Below are 23,463 nucleotides of genomic sequence, written 5' to 3' on the forward strand. Positions count from 1 at the left end.
CGCGTTTCACTCCATTTCGTTTAGTGCATGGTCGCGAAGCCACCACCATGCTGGACGTAATGTTGCTTCCAACTAGTACTCCCTCAACTGTTGTGGGTGCTGACCACTTCGTTCGTCACGTCGAGGCCGCCCGCCAACTCGCTCGACAGCGCATCCGGCACCAGCAAACCCACGACGCTCGCCGCTATAACCTCCGCCACAGAGCTGTTAGTTACCAGCCCGACGAACAAGTCTGGGTTTGGAACCCAATCCGCATGCGTGGACGCTCCGGAAAGCTTCTGCGCCGATATTTCGGCCCCTACGAGGTACTCCGCCAAGTGAGTGAGGTGAACTATGAAGTCCTTCCCCAAGGAACAGTTCGCTCCTCCAGACGGCCGACATCCGAAATTGTCCATGTCGCACGGATGAAGCCATACCACGCCCGCTAGCGCTTCAGGCATGTCTACACCTGCCGGCGGACACATGCAGCGTCCCTTCTCTTCGTGCTGCCCATTGCTGCGGCACCGAGTCGGTGCCCTTCAGAGAGGGGGAGCAATGCCACCGTCCGACCAATCAGTGGCGCAGTACCGCGGCCGAACTGTTTAAGCAGGGACTTACCAAGCCTTGGGCATTCGAGGTGATCGAAGATCGTCTTCTTCCTCTCTTGAGCTGCCTGCTGGCTGGCACGCCCACCTCGTCTAATTAGAACCTGGGCTATTTCTTCAACCGTTTGTCGGTGATAATATTAAATTCAGCAGCCAGACAGTACTTACTGATCTTTAATATAAAGTTGAGTCAATTTCAGTTCTCACAGTCAAAACTGTTAGGGCACAGTGATATACGCACGAACGTTTCAATGAACCGCCATTATCGCTTCCTCCAGTGAAACGCGAAAAACTGTGGCGCCATCTAATGCCAAAAGCGGAACTCACATGCTAAAGGAGGAGAGAGAGAGAGAGAGAGAGAAAGGAAGCTATTCCACACTGGGGAAAGGTAAGGGGAGGAAAGGGAAGGTGCGATTGAAGGTTGATGATGGCATAATACAATGAGTTTCATGGCTGATGTCCACATACACACACTCTGGCTTTCACTCGCAACGAGGTGTGTAGACGCACGTGAAATTCATGTCTTGAACACACACACCGACCCGTCATTAACACATACTATAGTAGGGGCTCCACTAAAACACAAATGTAAACTGTGTAACCTGTGTAAACCGTGTAGGTAATGCACAGGCGGTCACAGAAGGGTATCCAGGCCTGTTTCACACAAAAACGAGAGCACGGCCTTTGTCACACACCACCAATCAGGACTTTTCGCCCCGGCGCCTAGAAGAGTTTCTTCTGAGAGAGCGCGAGAGTCCAGTTGTCTCACGGTCGCTTCCAATGTTCTTCTCTGCTCATTGTAGTTCGGGCAATCGCGTTTAATTTCATCGAAGGGGCGCTGGAGATGACCTAGACTATAATAAACATGACTAACTCGCCTGCAAGAATCCTCGTTTCTTGGTTATTGGTGAACTCAGTCCTTACTATATAAGGCAAGCTCTTTTATTTCCATCATAATGTCATTAGACGTTTTGGTGAGTTGTCGGTATGCCTTACTTCTAGTTAGTGGATACATGTTAGGCAGCGTGTTGCTATCGCGTGGAAATTAGTCTTTTCCAAGAAATTTGCGGAGAGAGGTGAAATCGGAGCAAAACGTCAAATAAAAATTTACAAAAACATAACTAGTGGTTGGAAATTTCGGTTTTTATTTCTTGAAAATACGACGGACTTTTTTCGGTTCGTATTTCAGGGCATTATTTTCGTTTTTTTTTGAAGGTGAATAATATTTTCGACGAAATAAATGGTGACTTCTTTTCGGTTATTTAATGCAGCAATTCTGTGCAGTAAAAAGTCATTCAAATCTATCTGGGTGTTTTTGTCATTATGGACAAGTGATTAGCTAGTAATTAAAGTGCCTGCAAATGGTAATTCTTGGAGCTGTGCTTGTAGAAAAAAAATTCTGCCCTCATTAAAAAAGTAACTGAAGATAACATAGCCGGCAGACAAAAATGGAAGTGCAGATTTACTCTATGATCTAGGCTACTCTATGATCTAGGCTGATCTAGGGAGGGGCATCACGTGGTATGCGTGTTGACGGCAGCGAGGCAACTGCCGCTCAATCGCCGCGACAGCCAGAACATACTTTTTTGTGATGACCGATCGCGGTTTCGTTTTAATGCTTTGCAGGCAACTGAACAACCTAATTAACCAACTAACTGCTCTAACGAGTTGATGGTAGTGGAGAAACAGTGCGTAGATAGAAGACGGCGAGGAGATGATGCTTGGGTGTCTGCATGAGGCGTACAAGCCAGCGGGGCATTTTAACTCAAATCGCGCAACTGCTCTGGTTATTATCCTACAAGTCTATCACTGCATCATGTCCCTATCTTCTCAACTTGGTTATTTTAAAATTTAAGCGAATGTAACGGGCACTTAGTAGCCAGGTACCTATGCCTTTCAAGCCAAAAATACTCGCCGTTTTAGGGTAAAACCGAATTTCGAAATGTAAATTTGGCTTATTGTTAGCGTTTCTTTTTCGGTTGAGACCGAAAAGTACTACCCCTAAATGTAACTAAGAAACAAATATGACATTATTTGTATCCACCCTGGATAAAAGTGAAGTATACACGAAACGCCCATCTGACGCGCAACGCACTGCGAGTTCTGAATTTAAGAAAAGAAAAAGCTTGAATGATGCATTTTGCTGAAACCATTTGGAAAAATGCGACCCCTCGCAGGGGAAATTTATACGCCCTTCCCAAATCAATTATACGCCCTTCCAGGATCGTCCCATAGGGAACAAAAAATATTCGTGAGCCTACTGGCGTGACAAACACTGAATACAGACAGAACACGCTAATGTTTTTTTTTTTAATGAACTGCTGCCGACTGGGCATCCAAACAGTCAAGATTTGCGCCTAGCTTAGCTGCGCGAATCGTTTGCGTTTATTGCATTCTTGTAACCTTTTTCCGTGCTAGTAACAGCGTCGTTATTCTTTCGCCTCCTTCCTGTCGAGAGAACCTGCTACTTGGTTTGATTATGAGTATGCGATATAAGGTTACACTGAAGAACCGGGTAAGAATTTTTTCGGCCTTCTACAGACCACACTGAATATTTATGCGCGCCAATGCCGCATTATTTTTATAACTGGCATTTATAAAAGTGCGGAAATTATTTATGTTTCTAGTCCACACAGAATTTTCGCCATGTAGACTTCTAATTGCAGTTTTAAGTGAATGACTCTATTCCTCAAGTTTTTTTATCTTTTTTATTTGCGGGTAAAAAAATTCGCTGTGACTTAGCTTGGTTAAGCCCGGTAATTGCGAAAGCAATATCCGTACCTACGCCATGGTACAGCTTTTAGTGTAGCTGGTGGTGGTGCTTGTGGTTAGACTCGTGGTGATGCATCGGTTATACAATCCAATCTAATCGAATCCAACCCATTCCATTCCATTCCATTCCATTCCAATCCAATTCAATCCGCTCCAATCCAATCCGCTCCAATCCAATCCACTCCTATACAATCCAATCCAATGTGATGTAATCTAATCTAGTGCAATCTAATCTAATCTAATCTAATCCAATTCAATTCAATTCAATCCAGTCCAATCCAGTCTAATCTAATCTAATCAAATATAACCCAATCTAATGCAATCAAGGTCAAATGAAGGTCAATGGTGGTCACCGCCGCGGCACGGCAAAGGCGCGAAAGTGCAAGTAGTATTGCTTTCGCAAACGAAGGTCAATGGTGGTCACCGCCGCGGCACGGCAAAGGGGTGAAAGTGCAAGTAGTATTGCTTTCGCAAAGGTCAATGGTGGTCACCGCCGCGGCACGGCAAAGGCGTGAAAGTGCAAGAAGTATTGCTTTCGCAATAAAAACCCGACCTCATACTCTCGATATGAGGCCAAGTTGAGGTTGAGACGCTATTGTCCTCTAGAAAAGTGAGGTGAGGGTGCCGCCTCACCCAATGAGGCTGCGGTTGTCTGACGTGGCCGCATTTAATTTGACGTTGAGATGAGCTCGAAGTATTTTGAGCTCAAATGTCCACCTCTGTGGCAGACTGCGTTTACCTAGATTTGCATAAACAACGACAGTAAGAGCCGGAAGTGCCGACAACTCTGAAGACTGAATCTTGCTTGCATGTAGTACTGGCAGTGCAATTGTACAAAACTTTTGTTTTTTTTTATTTTTAACCAACGATGAACTGCTGCCACGTCGACAAACAGCATGTAAGCTACATAGTACTCCTGAACGCAACAAATGGCTGCTGAATGCAGAAGTATTGTCGAGCTCCAGCAGTTATCATATGTGGTGGCTTGTTTTAATGCGCAAGCACTACTTAATACAGTCCAACCAAGAACCTTGTGTGAAGACTCAGTGTACCCCGGGCAAGCTCGGGTTAGTTCGGAGGAGCGTCGCCCAGGGTGCGGCTAAGGGGAGGGTGACCTTCAAGGTACCCTTGCCAAGGTCAATGTCAAGGTCTGTTGCTTTCGGACGTCGACGTCGTTTAACTACATAAAACCCTGCCACGTTTTTGACCCATCAGCCGTTTGATGATATCTAAATGCCTGTCGAAACAAATTATATAGCAGTGCAGTAGTGGTGGTATTGAAAATAAGTTTTGCTGTGCAACGTCACTGCCGAATAAATTGAAAATAGAACATAATACGCATCAACGAAATTGTGAATAAAGATAGCAAGACGGTGTCAGTAGGCACCTAGAAACTAATGTAAACGCTCGTCTGACACGTTATAGAGACCTGATGAATACCTGGAATGTGGCAAAGATGTCACTGCAAGGTCGGAATAAAGACAAGCTTTCACTCAGCTTGTTGCTCAACATTTGCTTGCCGAAGTTACGGCTAACCCCAGTATGATGAACATTTCTGCGAAGAACAACCATTGCATGGCTAATCTATACGCACCTGTTGTTGTACGTCCTCAGTTAAAGATTCCGCCGACTGCGCGAGGCAGGCACATCGACGAGTACATGCACTTCTGTTCATTTATTTTGAAGACTAAAATAGCCATGCAATGTCCACAGAGTTTATGGCGAATTTACGGGAAACTCCCGATGCGCCTGTTACATGCACCATCCAGTTCTTGAGCTTCCATGAATGAGGCTAAAGCAGTTTTTCCGCAGCAAGTTTCTCGCTTGAAGGAGGGGCAAATCTAGCTTGCGCCCTGTAAATTTGTGTTTTTTTTTGGTGTTGCAAAAACTGACTTCGCTAGACCAATAAATCGTAAACTGCTTTCAAAAGGGCTACATAGAGATAGCACTTGGAGCGGTTGCAGCGACAGAATTAGTAGGAAGTATTGCTGCAATCATCTTGGACTAAACTCAAAGTGCAGAGAGACATCCCATCTGCTGCATTTCCGCTTACAGCAGTTAGACCTCGCGGGTCAGGGTATCTGCAAGGGCGTTGAAATCACTTGAGCGGGAAGTCTTGTCGCAACTCCGAAAAAAAAAAAAGAAAAACCTTGACCCCTTGTCTTGGGATTTCCTTTAAACATCCCCCCTTTTAGCTCCCCCCCCCCCCCCCATTTATTTTACTTTATTCGACAAGAACCTCAGTACCTAACACTCCACCACTTACGTTCCCGTATTGCCTACTGGCGCCATCTATTCACTACGGTGTATAATATAAGGTCTACATGTTCTTCATAGGTGGCAGCAGCGGTTACCAAAAACAGTTTGGATTATATTATATTTCTACTCGCTCTATATATTGGACAGTATACAAAAATAGCGAAACCATTTGATTAATACCCTTTCATGTGCAATCGCGAAATATCTTTCTTAAAAAAATTACCAAAACGGGCCGAGTTGGTGATGAAATTTAATTAAACCAAGAAACCAACGCTGAGCGTAACGGCAGCTGCGTATGCTTAAAGCTTGACTTGTTAAGCCGAATCAGGCTGTACTGCTAATTGAGGTTATGAAGATGAATACAGATTCCTTCAATGGGAATCGATAAATCTTTCAAGCTTTCAAACCAAACATATCTGAAAGTACATGGCAGAAAAACGCACTGCTTTTGGCGTCAATATCCGCACGCAACAGTTCTGAGCGCAATCAACTATAAAAGCTACTGCTACCAATACTCCACATTGTGGATAACAGAAATATGCGTGATTTTCGGTTCATTCACATAGAATATGATTGGTCTCATTGAAGTCTTCAGAACATGCCTTTTTCAAACGGCTCAGACTCGAAAGCCCACATACATTCTATGAGAACAAATGCAGCCTTTATCCCCCCCCCCCCCCCCCTGATTGCTTATGCGGGTGTTAGCTACCAAAAATTGCTGCAATAAAACAAGAAAACAATTGGGCTCCTATTCAGCGTAAAATCCATGCATAAAAGAGAGAAAAGACAACGTCACTCTTCTCGACGATTTCTTTGCTAGCCTGCACTGAATTATGTTTATTTTTTTACGGAGCGCTGTCTTTGTGCTTTTAGAGCGCAGCTCTTAAGCGCCCGTTCGTAGGTTGAGTGGCATATCCGCCGTCAGTGTAACCGGTTTAAAAGAGCCAAAATGTAAATAAATAAAAAAACATCTCTGCCTCTCCCGTAACCGAGAGTAGAGTAAGCATGAATTGTTTACGGGCATAACACATTGCTTGCAGATGGTACTAGTCAAAATCTTGAAATGTGTCCAGTGTTCAACACACCACACCACACACGTCTTGTTGCGTCGAAGCGATCACCTGCAATAGTGCGGGCTTAGGTAGGCAGCCGCGAACCGTGGCGGCCTTGTAGCTTTCAGGAGCGGCCGTATAATCATGGCGTTCTCGGCAGGGGCGAGCAGTCTTCTACTGTGGCGTATCACTCGCAAAGCGATCGTTTTCCGCAAGACGCTTCCTACCTCTCCTTTGATCAGGCTCCATTGCTCGGCTTAAGCAGCTGTGACGGTGGGGGCAGTGAAATGCAGGACGATGCAGAAGCGTACGCAGACACGACGAGACGCAGGCCTGACAACAATGTATCTGCAGCGCGTTCGAATACTCTGCGAGCGTGTATAAATCTGCCTGCCAAAGGGGGAACATTCATGAGCGGAAGGCCCAGCGGCCGCGGTCACATGCGTGAGTGTGGGACCGCAGCGCCATCCTTGAGGACGGCGCGGAAGCGCGGCCCTCTCTCTTAGAGAGTCTCGTTAAATCTCGTACGGTGCCCGGATGCTCTCGTTTCAGTGCCCGGATGAGTGGAATTCAGTTCCCGGAGGTTGGCTCCAAGTCTCGGCGTGACGTCACCACACTGCCGACAACGGGAGCTAAAAGCATTTCATGCTTAAAACACCAATTGTCACAACGGACATTCGAACCCGCGGCGCCGCAGAGTAGCTACGCTGGCCACTGCACGAGAGCACTAGGCGTCCACCGCAGCTGGTCACGCCTCTTGCTAAACTGCAACAGATACTGACCCTGCGCTTTGCACGGCGTTTCAATCAATACTGCTATCGCAATAATGCATAATCTCGAGCGGTGTGCATTGTGCATCGTCGTCTTCATCTACTAGCACTACTATTTAATTAACATTGTAGCCATACGTGCCAACAACCCAAGAAAAAAAAAGAATGAGCTTACAGAGACAGAACACTATGCTAACGCCGTAGCCAATCACGTCTCGAGTTGAACTGCAAACTCACTGACGCGGCGCATGGCAAATCGTCGCTTTCTGCTGGTAAAGCTGCTATCGAACTAATACAGAAATTGTGCCGCTCTTCCCATGCCAAATTGTCGTTTTCTTCAACTAATACTGCTATCGAACTAATATCGTCGCGAGACGGGCTGGCGACTCAGTAAAGAAAAACAATGAGCCTACAGAGCCTGGGGCATCGACAGAGTTGCGCTCAAATTTATGATTACGGAAATTGCAATCGTCCTTAGAATATATTTGTCACCAAGTAACGTACACCAGAAAATCTAGTCTATTATGCCTATCATTACTGAAAAATAAAATATTTATTGTTTGGCACACTCACTGCCCCTACATAATCTATTCTTGGCATTACATTTCTGCCAATTTTTGATGGAAATCACTTTGTCACTAATTCCGATGGTATCTCCTGCAAGTTGTGTAATTATTTTAAAACTCCAAAGTTAACAACCTCTTTTTTATACTTTTCAAGAATTTTCTGCTGCTGGTGATGATTCGATCGTCAACTGCATGCATTTTTTTGCTCGTGAATCTGAGTATAGTGGCAACATTTTCTATATCTGCAGCAAGCTCATGGAATCGATGCTATTGTGTAATTGACTGTTTTTTTGTGCATAGCGAGAATACAAACTCCAACAACCCACATAATAGACGGGACATAATTTCTCGAAAGCGGCATATAAATGTTAGCGAAGGTCGAAGGCCACAGGTTATTTAATAGTAACCGCACTCAATGAAGTGTTGATTACTGAATTGAAGATTGCACGTAGTAGGTTTTACAGACTGATTTTGGCGAATTTTTTAAACGTTATCCGCCTAGAAGTCATGGCGGTACTTTTCAATGAGCCACCTAGTGTGAAATTGGTAAAAGGTAACAGTGACACTCGTACTAATCTGAGCACAATTGCCAATGAGTAGTTGGTTGGTTTATGGGGTTTAATGTGCCAAAGCGACTAAGGCTATGAGAGACGCCGTAGTGAAGGGCTCCGGAAATTTCAACCACTTGGGGTTCTTTAACGTGCACTGACATCGCACAGTACACGGCCCTCCAGAATTTCTCCTCCAAAGGAATTCAACCGCTGTGGCCGGGATGGAACCCGCGTCTTTCGGGTCAGCAGCCGAGCACCATAACCACTGAGCCACCACGGCGGCTTTAGTTAAAGTAGTGTACACTGAGGATCTGCTAGGTGGAATACTCATTATGTGCTAAAGCAGAAGTCCGGTCTCTCCCCTGGCCCTAATAAAATGTCTGAGCTTAATCCTGATGGCGAAAATGCAAATCATTTGCGGTGAAACGCTGAGCGGTTAAATTTATGAGACACACACGGCATAATAAATTCCTTCCTTAAACGGGAGATTTATGTAGCACCGCTTTATCTCAGCGTTCTTTTTAACTCTTCACTCAAGTAAAGCTGTTACACGCAGGTTGGCTCTGGTTACGAGTTGTTTCTGTATTTATATTGCCACACTGCTGACACTCTGCCGGCGCCACCTGGTAGCCGTACATTGTCTCTCAGCGCGTGGCCAAGCGTCTTCTTTGTCTCGAATGAGCTTGGCGGTTCTGCGAGCCTCGTCCTAGAAAACGGCTGTGCTTGACGACTGACTAAACCGCTGAAATAATAAACCCATTTCTTTATGAGTACATGGTGGAAGTTGCTTAAAAATATATTAGGCCGTCATCCGCCTCGCCTGCTGAAATGAAAAAAAGTAAGAAAAACTTAATGCAATATCAGCAAGCTTTTGCACAGACCGTCTCGACAACAACGCTGTATAGTTCAGTTATATTCGATCATGCAGCAGGCACTGGCAACTGAAAAAATGGACTAATAAGAAAAAAAAAATAGTGCGTCGGCCGGGAATCGAACCCGGGTCAACTGCTTGGAAGGCAGCTATGCTAACCACTATACCACCGACGCACACATCTCCAGCGCTATTCCGGGCGCTTCATAGCGATTCCTGAGGCAGCTGCGTAATCTGGAGTAGGTCAGTGGCCGGGCGCGTGGGAACCGGCTCTGCCCGTAGGCCAGTCCTCATATGCTTTGGACTGAATATGAGCCAGCCGTCAGAGTGTCTAACAACTGTACATGTGGAGAGGCAGCAGCTGAAAATCGATGATGCACTGGATGATCTGACAAATAAGTGTGCTTAGTAGAACAAGTATTCTGCTCACTGTATTTACATGCATCCGCCCATCTGCCGTGCCGATGAGCGTAACCGATCGGTCACAGTGACGTGGGGTGCAGAAAGCAATAGAATTTGTGCTTTTAGGTTTTGAAAAAAAAAATATGTAAGGTATAAATGCCACAGAATGTCACGAGCGCTAACAATCGCAAGAGTTTCGCAATGCCAGTCACGAGATGACAGCTCATGGCGATCACAAGAGACGAAAGATCCCGGGAGAGCACGAGATGATAAGTGATAAGTGAGGGAGAGTTTTGCATTATGGTGCTCAAAAGAACCAAGAGATCCTGTGTATACCTGTAGAAAGAGAGCGACGGTCACGATTTGTGGTACTGGAAGGAACGGGTTTGTCCTGGCGGGCAGAGAGCCATGCATGCGACATCGTAGCTCGCACTAGTAGCAGTCATAATAGAACCAGTTAATTTCCACTAATGAAAAAATGACTTAAAATCTTGTTCTTATGCGCCATTTCAGAAAAGTAATATGGAGATTACGTGTAAAGAGGGAAAGCAGCTCCAATAAAATAAAGATACTTTGCTTTCTCCCACAATTAATTCGTCGTTGCTATCCGCCTCTAAATTTAACCTATTCAGTTTATAGGGGTAACGGATTCGATTGACGCATACTTCATGAGGAGGGAGCTGTAGTAAGGCACGGCGCATGAACACTGCGGCAAATAACACTTAAATGAGACCGCCCAGGAATTGGTGCCGACCGATCATCATGATGTCGCTTTAATCCCATTTCAGGAACGCAGCTTCCAGCTAGAATTTCACGCAAGTGGACTAACCACCACATCTACGAGACAATCACCGCCGTTGGCTCAAGGGGCTACTTTGAGGGGCATTAGCCGCAGTGTTTGTGAGTTCTACCTGAATATGACATATGTATGAGGACATATTGATACAACGTCTTGGAGTTGAACAAGAATGGATGGCATTTCTGGATTGACGTTGAATGTGATTACTGACCATATAGATATCGATATGCATATCAGTGCCCATTAGGAGATGCAGTATATTTCATTTGCGGCGGAAAACAAATTAGTGCATTAAAATCAGTAAATAAAATGTTTACAATAGGTTAATAACGTTTACGAAGGAAGCAGAAGAATGTGGCGAAATATCGCCGCATCGACAATACGTGCTTAACGTTGAACACATAGTAGTAGCTAGCTACGGCCTCTTTTGTGGCTGTAAATGAATTGTGCTCCTCCTGCCTTTGGGTATCTTCCTTCCAAGGGACGAGCAATCTTTAGAGGAAGCAGGATGACAAATTAACTAAGCTGATTAGTTGGAGGTTATCTTCGCTTGCCTCGGGAATCCAGTCTTACGAAGGCACACATGCAGTCTATGCCCTCGTTTTCCTTACCCAGTGCTCGGATTCGGTTTAAAGCGTAAGTCCATGTCGCGCAATGCTGGAACACCCCCCCCACCAGGGGGACACGAGCCACTTGCCTTAATAAAATGCAAATATAGGATAATCAAAGTAAGGCCCAACAAAATGCTTTGTGCTATTATATGAGTACAGTATCCCCCTTGGTGTACGCAAGTCGCCACGCGGAAGCATTTCTTAAGATTACGATTTGTGGCTGCATTGTTTTGCGCATTACTCGGAAATGCGAGGTCAGTGCGCTACATAAAGAAACTGGTTGCAGTGATTTGCTTTCAAATAATACGAAACTGTTTCAAATAATATAAAGCAGTTAAAATACCTATGCCTTCTTTTAGTGCCCTTATAGGCAGTTTACAAAATGTTCCCCGACGTAACTGTAACTCTTGAAGGAAACAAGAACTTTAAAAAATATGAATAAGAATTGTAAAACTGTTGATTGGACAGGAAAGCATGATTACAAAAAAATAAAATAACTTGTGTCAGCCTGAAATCCAACCCGAGCTAACTGCTTGGAAAGTATCAAGCATACAAGTGAAGGAACAGAAGTGCTTGTTGTGGCATGCATGGCGAAACCAAGAGCCACCAAAGCGAGGAGCATAGGGGATGTATTTTTTTAATATTCAATATTTCTTCAGTGGAAGAATAATAAAAGTAGAAGAGAAAACAACCAAATGCCACCGGTGGGATTCGAACCCCCGACCTCCGAATAGTTGTGCTAATCATTCATTCATTCATTCATTCATTCATTCATTCATTCATTCATTCATTCATTCATTCATTCATTCATTCATTCATTCTTTTTTATTTACACCAAAAAGATGTGGGTAGGCACCGGCAAAAAGCGAAAAAACTTTCGCTTGAATGCGCCGGCGCCCCCTGTACATGGCATACAGCGAAGCAGCACACAAAGTAATCACATATCAATTCATACTCTGTTAGTTTGTAGATGAAATACTATTAAGAAAACAAAAATATACACATGGTACAGATCACTATTCCACCATTCATTTACATTGACAAGTTATGAGAGGAACTTGGTTTTGATGGAACGCAAGCTGCATTTTTCCAATTGTACGTTGCTGGTACAAAAGGTATTTAGAAGTCGTGGCATAGTGGAACACAACATCTGGCAACCGAATTTTGTTATGGAACTTGGAACGTGCCAGAATTCATGGTGCCGAAGTGTGTAAGTTGGTACATTGGCCTTAAGATCAGCTAGCTGCAGAAACACGTGCTGGTTATTATTGACACATTTCTTGTACTTAACACATAAACAGTAGTCATATAAATTATGTCCAGGAACAATATAGTAACGTTTAAATAGTCATTTAGTATGAGAATAATAATTCATGTTTGCAATATAACGGATTGACCTTTTTCGCAAAAAGCACACTCCGGTAACATTCTTCTGAGTAGAATTTCAACATAACAAAAAACAGTAATGAAGATAAGAAAGAAACAAGCCGTTATAGATCAAAATCTTAATAGAAATAGAAAGAAAATAGGAAGAAAATAGCGAAATCTAGCGAGTATCCTGCGCCACCGTGCCATTGTGCCACCGACGCTTTATTTTTTTTTTTGCAAACAAAATGATACAATTTGTACACAAAAGCCGCCAGCTAAACTGTGGCTGGCGCAGAAAGGCAAGCAGTTTTAAATACCTGTAAGGTTTCATTGTACGGGAGCGAGTCAGGTGTCGGATACTGAAGTTTGATTATTTCAGTAGATCTTACAACAGCTCCTTTATAATACTCTCTAACTGCGCATGCCTCAACACATGCGTGATGCGTCGCCTTCCTGCTCCGTCATATACTCCCCAATAGCAAAATGAATACAAGGTCGTAGAGAACACAATCCTCGCTTTCAGTCGGGAGGTATCTAATATTACTTAAGAGACCTTTCCAGGACGTCCCTGAAAAAAAACGCCTCCAAACAGTCCAGGAAAGCATGATTAATCGTTTCGTTCTTTCTACACACAAAAGAATGACTCCCCACGGCACATATGATTTCATCTCCTGCAGCTACGTTTTCACGTGCAACTTTCCTGGACAAAAATTTAGAATATTGAAACATTGTAAGGCGTTGGTATCGAAATATTGAAGGTAATGGTCCATTCTTCCCATATGCAGAGAAATCTTTCTTTTAAAGCTTATCCATAACTCGCATCGTTCAGTTAAAGGTTGTCATAGAAAACTACTCGTGAGTACTCGCGACGAAAGCAAAAACGTTAACAGCAAAAAAAAAAATTAAGCCTGCCGACGGGAGATCTCTGGATGTATTGATTGCTCTTGAAAAATCTTGCAATATATGAAAAAACTGCATTCATAAGCTGGTTCCCGTTAAAACTGCTTTTGTCCATGATTGTTGCGTGTGCATGGGCATAGTGCCGCTGTGCAAACAAAAACGCAAGGTTTTGGCTGCAGGAGGAATCACCATTTTTCTTAACCCTCATAAAAAAATAATCTTGCCCTGGACCTTCGTTGCAGAAGGTTCTACACTATGGTGAAGACCTTTGGCGAGGTCTTTCCGAGTCACTGTACTTATATAATCACAATAAAAGTGCGCGTGCAGGAAATGAGAAGACTGTACGAATTCCTTCACATCCACGAACAGCTCTCTGAATAACACCGACGCTAGACAGACAATAGACATCGCGTGGCAGGTTTCTCGCTACGTGTTTTGAAACCAACCGTCACCTGAAATGCGACTGTTTTGTCGAAATAAACAGAAGTTGTGAAAAAAAAAAATTGAGTCGGCCGGGAATCGAACCCGGGTCAACTGCTTGGAAGGCAGCTATGCTAACCACTATACCACCGACGCCGGCTGAGCGAGAGTCCTTCCCTAAGGCATTTCAAATGGATGCGAGCGGCCTACATAGACTGATGTAGGTCAGCGCTTTTCTTAGAACCGCCTTTGTCGGAGCTCTAGAAACACGGTGTATGGAGTAGACACTGGACGCAATAAGAAGAAATCTCATATGGCAGAGATTACCCGCCACTTTCAAAATTCATATTACAATTCACATTACCCGCCACAGAATTAAAAGAAAAAAGATTTCATATGCTACAAATTCACAAACAAACACTTTTGTACATACCAGGGATGTTATATAAAAGAGAAAAGGCCACGGGCACCGTAATAAAGTATTTGCTATGATGAAACAGAAAGAATCAAGAACAAAAATGCGAACTTACGCGATATTTGGATATTGAATGGAGGACATCCGTTGTCCCCGCCAGTTGTAACGCTATCCAAGGCCGGAAAAATGGCAAGAAAAAGATTCAGCCTGAGTTTTGTAAACAAAATATTTCTTCTTTAACCCGAAAGTGAAAAGCTATCCTCGCCAGTTTTATCAAAGAGCATGAGCTGGAAGGTAGACAAGTACAATTTTACCTGTTCATTTATCCATCCACAGTGCAATGTTTAGCATTATGCGGGGGGCAGGGGCGAGATGCAGTAGTAGGAAATACAACAAGAGAATAAATGCAAGCCAATGGCCAACATGCATCCAGGCAAGAATGGTAAAACTAATTTTCATCGAAGATTTCGCTATGTATAACGTTAAATACCAGCGACGAGAGACCACTGTAGTAACGCACAGTGTTCGAAAAAGATGAAGGTGTAAGCAGTTCAGTTTTACATTTTATTCCTCTCACTTTGCGTTCTGGGTCGGCACGCTGAGACCTGTAGAATGGCGGCGAAATATAATTTTTGCTTTGAATTCGAAGTCGATTATAATAAATATTATAGAACAATTTTACCAGTAATTTTTTTTTACGTAACGCCCCTAGAGACAGCCATTTCAGTTCCTGCTTTATATTGACTTTTACGCACTGCCCTTTTTGTAACTACCGCAAGCACTTTATCCTGCTTGTTTCTATCTGGATTTCTCAGTGGCTCCTATAACTTAGGCTCGTATTGAAGAACTGATCTCTTGTAATTTTTTACAGGACTGCTTTGGTATCGAGGGGAAAAATCCTTGTGTTTCTTCACAAAATAACCAGGTTTTTGCACAATTTTACGTTCAATGATCGACAGGGCGGTACCAGCTGTGTTTGGATGCTAAAATTACTTCCAAAATATTTGTATTCTTGTACAGATTTTAGTGCGTGCTCATTTACAGTATAGCTGCGGAACTTCTGTTTCCGCAACATCGTTCGCTCAAGCAAAAACTTAGTGTACGGTTTCATGCAGTTTCAGTTCTATTTTCCATTGTTCACAGCATTGTAGAATGGTTTTCAGGTCAGCTTGTGGCTAGGAAGAATCGCGCTGATGTTTCACTTGTCTGCATACAGCAGAATCATCTGCAGATAACCGTATACATGAGGTAACGCCTGTTGATGGTGCATTATTAGAAATAAGGAACAAAAAAGGTCCCAAGAGTAAACGCTGTACAAGTTCCGATGTTCTCTTATATATTTCTGGTGAAACGTCATTTAGGAAAAGTGCAGATCTTCGTTACATTAGCTTATGTTTAATCGCTGTCGCACCATGTCTGTTGGTCCTTCAGCTTTTCATGATGCCGCTGAAATGCTTCTTCAGGCTAATTTATATCCAATAATGGCCTGAGCAGAAACGAGGCAGATATGAAAACTGAAGAAGATTGTGCGCGTCATGAAGAGAATGGCCAAAGAAAAAAAATAAAGCGCATGCCGCACTCACTAAAACTACCGGAAAGGCTAGAAACGTAGCGGAAACAAGTATTGGAAGAACTGTACGAAAATAAACGCTTCCCATACGGATAATCGAAGTTTCTTTTCAATACATGGGCAGAGCTTGAAGGCTGTTAAAACAGATATTCACCACCCACATGCGTTGCACGAGGATGATTTCTCGGAGATAACAAGAAGTAAAGTTGCTAAAATTACTAAAATAAATGAATCCTGTTCAGGAGCACTGCACTATGAATGCGAGCTGCCAGGGTCATGCGACGAGTATCAAGCAGAGAGTACAAGATAGTAGGGCCGTACTGGATCTTGAGAGCAGTTCCTGGCCGCTTTACTTGTCCTATTGCGCTACGGAAGAAGACTGTTTGTCGATTCCACCAGAATATTTTTAATCTTTTTTCTCATTTTGGAGCCATGTCTTCCTTTTTTTTTCTTTGCGCTCTAGAAAGACACTACATGGGCATTTTTAATGGATGCGTTTTTTGGGAACCAGTATACGTTTGCAAAGCACTAGCATGAAAGACTGGGAGAGGACTGCTGGGAGGAGCACAAGCAATCAAGAGGAAACGGTAACTTTAAAGGGTCAGTCTACTGAATTTTACCGACCATATTTTCTTTGCGGCAACCGATAGCTCTTTACTAAAATTACAGTTTAGCCAGCTGTGGTGCCAAGAAGTGCGGTAGAACATTTTAAAATAGAATTTATTGATGTGGGAACATATCTGTATGAGATGGTAGTCTCATCTGGCAACCATCTGGATTTCCACCGCGCGGCGACAAACATGGCGGCGCCCGTCGAAGCGGGACCTCTCGCTTCGGACTGAATTCTCGTTGTTGCTGCCTTTTTCAGTGCGCTGACTGGCCATAAATGGGGCGCCAGTCTTTCGCTTCGTCTCATCTCGCCTATAGGAAAACATATAAAAGATAAATTTGCTTTATTTTAATAATTAAAGTGACGATTCTGCCGCTTCTAGGGTTAAGTGGAGAGTCGGTTTGTTTACAGCAATGGTTCCCGTCCTGACAACCAGATGGCGCCACTATAGGCTGAGTTTATTTTTGCGTCTCTGCTAGCATACGCTGAACTAAAAGTGGGAAGGTGCCTGCGTTTTGCGTACGTGTAACTATAAATATTCATGTGATTTGCAAAAAAACCGAGCGGTACGCCTTCTACAGTTCACTACAAGAAAACGCGCGTTTCTCTGACATTGGGGCATACAAACGGTACGTAGTATATTCACTTATACTTCTACAAAAAAAGACTACCACCTTCTTGAACAAAATGAACGTTTGGGGTCGCCAACATGCATTTTTACGCCACTTTAACGCCGAAATAAAATATAAATTCCTGCCTAAACCGGGAGTAGATCCCTCGTTATGGATGTTATTAGGTGCCAACTACCAGAATATGCCATTATTTATGCGCTCATCTCGGTGACTAGACTGACCCTTTAACTGTTCATTCTAAAATAAAGGCCAGAAGGTAGACTTTCGTCTAGATTATTTGTGTTCCTGCCACCCGTCCTGACCTCGTTTTTCAAGCGGTCGCTTTAGGAGCGTTTGATGGAATACAAATTGCTGCTGTTCTAGCTATTTTCTTTAGGAACCCTTGAGAATGTTCTTTGTCCTGCATGGACAGAATGCCTTAAGTCGAATGGTTGATTAGTAGTTGTTAATTATTGCAGAGATGTTTATTTTTTATTTCAAACAGCATAATGTGCATAATACAGTCAATGAGTATTTACAATGCAAGACTGATGGCACTTACTTAAATTCACTATTCGTTTTACTAGTGCGATTGCGCTTTAAGCCGTGAAGAAAATGGCGCTTGTCATGTCGGCGTCCGTAAAATATTGCTGACAAATCAAATGGCGCTATTCCCCAATAATGCGTGTATGAAAGCTGTCATGCACGTTTTGTGTCGGCTGAGAATGTGGGGTAACTATTTATGGGCGCTAACATGCCTTATAACCTCGTCCAGTGCTGTTTCCTGCCGCATCGGTGGATGAAACATGTGAACGACAACACGGAGGTGTATCATATTCAGTTGTATGTTTGTAAAAATCGACACATTTCTTTAAATTCTCTTTGGCTCGTGCGGACACTGGTTCGTGGCTCTAAGGTGCATTAAAACAGGTCGAAGGGTCATGTAGCCGCGAGCGCAAACGCTGCCAAGGCGATCTCGTCGCAGCGGGCAACGTCTCCTTCGTTGTCTGTTTACGACGATGCAAAGACATTTGGCATGGCGAGCGGCAGCCCGGCTCAGCAGACGGTAGCCTCAGTGCTGTGCTCTTCGGCAGCCGGTAATGCCGCCGAAAATATTCGTTGGGCAAGGCAAACGGGTCGCGATGTCCGCGGACATGGCACTTTTCTTCGCGGCCCAAAAACCAGGAAAGGAGAGTGGGATCCATGATGTCTAGTATCAATTTACTAGCCCGTTACCCGTGCAAACCGCATCAGCGCATTCCGCTGTTCATGGAGGCGATGTCACGATGATGTAGCAGGAAGGCCGATCCACTGTCGTCACGCCGCCGTCACCGCGGCTCGAGCCAATCAGCGAAGAGCGAAGTGGACATGTCGCACAAGGCGACACCGGGAGAATACCACTCCAGGTGTGTCCATGATAGATTTTTTCCAGAATTTTGATTCTCTTGCTGGTTGGAATTATTAATTTGCACCTCTTTAACAACACTCTGTTCGCGTTGGAAAGCTGTTCTTCAAGTGACTTCCATCGGCCTGTAAGCGCTCTTCCGGTCTCCAAATTATCAAGCACTTGCATTAGTTTGTCGTCACGGCTACTTTCCTCTGTCAACCTCCTCCGGATATTATCGGTGACGAGCGAAGAGACAACACTTACTGCGTGCATTTCTACGTCGTCGTTTACAGCGTTGATTGTGCTGGATCCGGTTGTTGCCCGCGACCGCATGTCAGCCAGCTGAAACTCCTTGCCTGGAATGAATTGCATTTGCAAGTCGTAGCGAAGAAGGCGCAGAAAGAAGCGCTGCAAGCTCGGGGGCCTGTCCCCAATGGCCTGCGATATAGCTATGAAAGGGTGATAATGAGTTTCAGGAATCACCCTGCGACTGTACACGAAGTGATTGAACTTTTCACAACCTAGCCTGAGTAGCTTTGGGGCTCTAAACCCCATAAACCAACCAACCAACTTTTCACAACCGTGCACCACAGCCATTGCCTCCTTTTCAATTTGCGTATAGCACTGCTCAGGCTACGTAAGGGTACGCGAAGCGTACGCAACCGGTTTCCAATTGTTAGCGTGGTCCCGAAACAGCGCGGCCCAGATTACATTTTTTGACGCTTCACAGGACACCTTGCTTGCTTTTGTGCGGCTGAACACGGCTAGCATGGCTCTTTACTTAGAGTGTCGCATAGCTGCTTCTATTTTTGTGCTTAATTTGGCGCCCAGTCAAAGATGGCATTTTGCTTGATAACATTTCTAGGAACGTCGTCCCCTACGCTATTTATGGCATAAACTTGCTGAAGTAATTGAAGGCGCCAAGTATCCTTTGAATTGCCTGCTTGTCTGTCTGTGCTGGAATTTGTAGCATGCACTTTATCAGTGAGGGACATGGCCTGATGCCTTCCTTATCGATCCCATAATCCAGAAACTTGATCTTGTCTACATCAATAGGACCTTTATCTGGCTCAAATGTCAGCCCTGCTCTTTCTGCCAGTGGCACACGTCGGGCTGGTTGTATTGTTGATTTGGCGTCATCACGCATAACCATTTTGTAGACCGTTGAACACTGCCGGTTCCTGTGAACAGATAGTGAAACTGTTTGGTAATTCCTGCAGAACTGTTTCGAGGTACTGTGCATAAGCGTGAGAGAAGTCGGAGACTTTGGCTCGCTTGTAGCCCTAGGATTGAGTGACCTAACCCAGCAGACATATATATTTTAATACACTTTTTCTAGGGGTTCTTTGTGCTCTGGAACTTGCAGCTTTATGCGGGACACAGACAACGGAAGCAAGCTGGAATGAGGCCAAACACTTTCCAAAATGCATCACCTACTGTATCGCGGTTCGTTAGAAAGTGAATCAGCAGTGGAAAATTATCTCTTCTCGAACTATATGAATGCACCGCCTACGAATGTGCCGGGGGCGTTTTCCGTTTCTTCGAGCAACTGTACGCACTTTTTAAGGCCTTGCGGTAATTCGACCTGTCGCAAAATGCGACACCGGGAGAATATCGCCCCTGGACGTTGACAAATGCAAATCAAGCGCAAGGCAACTTGTATTCTGACCAGGGGTCAATTCTGACTTAGAAGCTTTCGCTCAGGCGTGCTCTATGTGCAAAAAGCATCAATACCAACAGCCTGAAGAACCCTTGATGTTGCCCCAACTCCTGAAGTCCCATCGTACTGTATCGGTATCGATCTCTTTGAGCATGGAGGGCGGTCATACTTGTGCGTCTACGATGCTGTATCTGACTTTTCTGCACTGGAACTGCTGAAAGACACTCCCCCAAAGGCTGTCATTGAAGCAGCAAGTGCGATTTTGGCTAGATTCGGTATGCCGGTTGAAGTCTGCAAGGACAATGGCCCGCAAATGCAAGCCACCATGTTGCGTCTTTTGCGCACACTTAAGATTTCAACCATACAATTCCAGTCCTGCTTACCCTCAGTCCAGTGGCTTCACAGAAAAACGTGTTGAAGTAGTTAAAAGCATTTTGAAGAAAACTACGGCATTGTCTCAAGACTTTTCGCTGTGTCTCCTTGCCTTCGGAGTCCGGGCCATCACCTGGCGAAGTGCAGCAAGGAAGGGGACTACGAACAAAGGTGCCTGATGTGCGGCCCGGTCCGGTCCGGAACGTGCAGAAGCCTCGACAGACAAGTTGTTCCGGCCGACGACTTACAATGCTCAACCTTGGAGACGTTGCTTGCGTCAAGAAGTGGGCATGGGCAACCAGAGCACGGGTCCTTCAAACTTCAAGGTATCTTATATCGTAAAAAGTCATTGCAAAGGACGGAACAATCTCACAGGGCAACCGATGGCACCTGCTGCCAACAAAAGAGGTTTTGCGAAGTAGCCCTTTTGACATCGATGATGATGCCGGCCAGGATGCTGATCCAAGTGTTATTTCAGCGCCATGCAGCCACAATGATGCAGAGCCTCCGGCTACCCCTGAAAATGGAGTGCATATTGCAATATGCACTCCATTGTCAACCACCAACTAGCCCGCCTTCACTTGTTACATGTACCCCTGAAAGCAGGCCTATTGCTGACAACCCATCGGGCAGCGTTCACCCGCGTAATCAACCTTCACCTGCACCAAGGAGGTCATCGCGACCGTGAAAGCCGCCAGAGAAGATGACTTATGAACAGAACATTGTGCAAGTTTCATAGCCTGTGCTCTGAACAGTTTGCCTTTCTTGTACAGTGCGATGTGTATACTTTCGTTTGTAAAAAACGGAGGATGTATCACATCGGCCGTGGCATGTATAAAAAGCTGGCATAAAAAAAATGTATACCAGCTGTTGCATAACGATTATAATATCAACGTGTCAAAATATATCTACCCGTCCCAGACTCGACCGACACGACACAAACATGTACTCACTTTAACTGGTTATTCCTATCACAGAGATGCTATTAAACATTCAATTTTTCCTCTCACCATCCGAGAATAGAACAAACTGGATGCCTCGATTACCCATCCGCAGATCTTAACAGAATTGGCTACAAGGCTCGAGGCCAGTATTGCCGCAGAGCAACGCTCTCAGTGATACACATGGGCCTCTGAGTGTTCATAATCCGTTTCACTTTCGTTCCTTCTTGTCATGTTAATCAGTGCATCACCTCTTGCGTAATCACAGTTTGTCTTCCTGTATTCGATTGGCCACTATCCTTCAGCATTATTGTTTCCATCATATACGCATCGTGTGCTGAGCGCCAAGGTTTTTTCTTTCATTTTTTTATTTTCGTTTCCACGTGCATGTCGTTCACTGTTAGCCGTGTTTGAACACTTCATATAATAACCTCGTCTAGAGCCGATTGTGCATCGTTTGTCCTCAGGTAGGCAAATGAACCACTGTTCTACCAGATTTATATTGGCATGTGTTCTCTCCGCATTGTGAAATTTCCTTGTGTTGTGTGATGTAGTTCTTTACTCAGTGTAACTGTTGTGTGTGCCTCCCTGATAGGGCCCTGTAAAGGGGCCTGCAGTATTGAAAATAAACAAATAAAAAAAATGTGCCACACACTGTTATATTGTGCGGCGTCAACAGAATGCTTCCAGCGCAAAGGAAACGCACCCTCTCTCAGTTACGGTATATATGACAGATGAATTTGTTCTACTTGCTCACTGCCTGCCATGTTTTGTCTGCGTTCCAGAACGATACAGATAGTACAGTCCGAAGATTCCACAACAAAGAAATGTAGGGTTGGAAGACGTAGGACGGTCATGCTGTTTATAATACCGAGTGAAAATGTGCGTTTTCCAGAGCAGCTTTAAAAGCAACAACTGTGGTACTTGAGTTTTCGTGATTACTGTAATGTCACGCTTATTACGCGTTCTGAGAATCAGCAGTATCGAGTGCTTTAAAGGGGGAACGGTTTTTTTTCTGGATAATAACCAGCTATATGCGGAAAATGATATATACATTTGGGACGTAGAAAATTCACACGCCGTCCAATTCGAAACAGCCAAACCTGCAGCGACGACGAAGTGACCAGCAACTAAGGAACACGAAATTATCTTATTTTATTCAAAAAGCCTTGCCATTAATTCCAGTCACCTTGAAGACACTCTCTTCCTTGACAGCCACCATGTTCCAACCGCAACCAGAATACGGCTAGCGTCAAACGTCGAAGGCACCTGAAGAATTCCACCGTTGTACAAAATATTCAGGAGTGATCGGAAAGTGCTATGTTCTGAATTAACTTCACCGTGCGGGATTTGAAGGAATTCTAAAGGGCTGTTTAGTGTTAATCGCACTAAGTGAACGCTTGATTACTGACTTCAAGATTGCACATGATAGTTTTTACAGACAGACTATACATACTTTTTTTAAACGGAATCCCCCTAGAAGTCCTGGCAGTAGATTTTGATAGGCCACCAAGTGTGAAATCTGTAAAAGGTAACAGTGACATTTGTACTAATCTTACCACCATTGGCAATGAGTTATAGTAGTGTACACTGGGAATATGCAAGGCCGAATACTCAGTATGTGCTAAAGCACAAGTCCGTTCTCTCTCGTGCCCCTAATACAATGTGTGAACTTAACCCTGATCGTGAACATGTAGATCCTTCTCCGTGAAATGTTGAGTGCTAAAATTTGAGACATGCGCGGCATAATAAATTACTTCCTTAAACGGTAGATTTAAGCAGCACCACTTTATCTCTCTGTTCTTTTAACTCTCCGCTCAATTAAAGCTCTTACACGCAGATTGGCTCGCTGACAGTTGTTTCTGTATTTATATTAGACGACTGACCAAACCAATGCAATAATAAACCTATTTCCTTGCTAGTACATGCTGAAAATTGTTTAGGCATATATTATTAGGCCGTAATCTATCTC

At 44.2% G+C, this 23,463-nt stretch overlaps 2 non-coding genes across 2 annotated transcripts; both read right to left on the minus strand.

The window, feature by feature from the left end:
* Positions 1-9,529: 9,529 nt before the first annotated feature.
* Positions 9,530-9,601, minus strand: TRNAG-UCC (transfer RNA glycine (anticodon UCC)). Its single transcript has one exon. It is a non-coding gene; the product is annotated as a tRNA-Gly (tRNA).
* A 4,408-nt stretch (positions 9,602-14,009) lies between these two features.
* TRNAG-UCC (transfer RNA glycine (anticodon UCC)) lies at positions 14,010-14,081 on the minus strand. Its single transcript has one exon. It is a non-coding gene; the product is annotated as a tRNA-Gly (tRNA).
* Positions 14,082-23,463: the final 9,382 nt, after the last annotated feature.

The sequence above is a fragment of the Amblyomma mixtum genome, chromosome 9 (genome assembly GCF_055824585.1).
Source record: "Amblyomma mixtum isolate Tamu chromosome 9, ASM5582458v1, whole genome shotgun sequence".
Lineage (NCBI taxonomy): Eukaryota > Metazoa > Arthropoda > Arachnida > Ixodida > Ixodidae > Amblyomma > Amblyomma mixtum.